General features: G+C 41.9%; 1 pseudogene; it reads left to right on the top strand.

Moving 5' to 3' along the window:
- Positions 1-597: 597 nt before the first annotated feature.
- On the top strand, positions 598-1104 carry LOC108295738 (annotated as a pseudogene).
- The last annotated feature ends 802 nt before the right edge of the window (positions 1105-1906 follow it).

Genomic DNA, 1906 nt, shown 5'->3' with positions numbered 1-1906 from the left:
GGAGGCGGAGGTTGTGGTGAGCCGAGATCGCGCCATTGCACTCCAGCCTGGGTAACAAGAGCGAAACTCCGTCTCAAAAAAAATAAATAAATAAATAAAATAAAATAAAATAAAAACAACAACAACAAAAAGACTTTGTTACACTTTTACCTTTGGCCCGTCTAAAAATTCGAGTGCTCCCACATAAACCTTTAATGCTCAGCCCCTTTGAACTCACATATAGGAGACCACTTGCCCTTTTTGTTCCACCTCAAGGTCAGGTCCACCTCACCCAACTCCTCTTGTTTCCCCTCTTCTGTATACCATCCTCTGTTTCATTTTGGAAATATGTTGTCAAATACCTGCCACAGCCCGTCGCTGACTCCCCTAATCCCTTCCTACAGCCAGAAGACTGGGTTCTGGTAAAAGATCCCAGTCTTAACCCCAATTCCCTGCTCACTCCTAAATGGAAGGGACCTGACCAGATCATCCTTACTACACCCATGGGAGCAAAATTCTAGGGATTCCCCAACTGGTTTCATTATACTTCTCTCAAGAAAACAGACTAGTTTCAGTCATCCGTGGGTTTCCCACTCACCACAGTCTTGGACCATAATCATGGTGGACATGATGGAGTTGCCCAGTTCGCGCATCCATGCCAGCATGCTAGCTCAGTTCATCAACAAGCCTGTCTGCTTCATAAAGAAGCTGGAAGATTCATCCTACTGGAAAAATGTTTATTCTTTCAGATGGAGAAGGAAAAAATGGAAGCATCGAGTTGATGGAACCCCTGGATGAAGAAATCTCTGGAATTGGCCGGGCGTGGTGGTTCACGCCTATAATCCAAGCACTTTGGAGGCCAAGGCGGGCGGATCACCTGAGGGTGGGAGTTCAAGACCAGCCCAACCAACATGGTGAAACCTCGTCTTTAAAAAAAAAAAAAGAAATCTCTGGAATTATGGAAGTGGTTGGAAAAGTAACTGCAAGGCCGCCATCATGTGTGCATCTTATGTCCAGTTTAAAGAAGATAACCAAACATTTAATCTTGGACTTTACAATGAAGCTGTGAAAATTATCCATGAGTTCCCTCAGTTTTAGCCTCTAGAGATTGTGCAACATGATTGATCTTGATAAGATTTTCATATAATTGCAAATGAGCTATATTAAAGACTATTGAAGGAGGCCCCTCTTGTTTGGGGGAGAGATTTCTGTGCTTTCTCATTTTAATTTGCTCTTTTTAAGATATTCCAACCTACAGTTTTTGATGGAACTGACGTATTGACAGTTCTCACCTAAGTCCTTTTATAAAGAATTACTACTCCAATATATGGTCAGATTAGATGCAAGAATAAAGAATAAAGCAGTTGTCTGAGTTTACATTTCTATTTTATTAATAAAAACTAAAATGGAAAAAAAAACCAGACTTCCCTTCACCACATACCCAAACAACCAAATCTAAAACCCCTTCAGCCTTCTCTTGTGCTCTTGTGTCTCCACAGGATACACTTTCCTTTGCCTCACCCAAATCCCAGAGGAAAAAGAAGAGTATACACATAAATCGCTTATGCCTCTTTCTCTCCCAAACTTTCATTGCTTCCTAACCAACCTTGTTACAGACCTTCATTGGTACCCATACAAAACTCCCATTATACACCCTGATCAGCTCCTTACCAGGACTTTGCTCCCATTCAAATAACTTTTTTCTCCTTTTGCTTGTTTCTCCCAATATAACTTTCCTAATCACATCAACCTCTAGGGTACAACAACTCCTCACTGCTCTCAAACTAGAACGCTCTATAAGCCTTACATGATCCCTCTTGCTGCAAGCTGACTCTTCTTTTGCTCTGGAATGCTGGATGTGCTTATCGCTGTCTTCCACAGCTTACACAGCCCTTCCTACACCCTTTCGTGACCTTTTAACAGGAAA

Source organism: Cebus imitator, unplaced genomic scaffold (assembly GCF_001604975.1).
Source record: "Cebus imitator isolate Cc_AM_T3 unplaced genomic scaffold, Cebus_imitator-1.0 Scaffold657, whole genome shotgun sequence".
Classification (NCBI taxonomy): domain Eukaryota; kingdom Metazoa; phylum Chordata; class Mammalia; order Primates; family Cebidae; genus Cebus; species Cebus imitator.
Note: the sequence above shows the minus strand (reverse complement) of the source record. Positions and strands in the feature narration are given on the sequence as shown.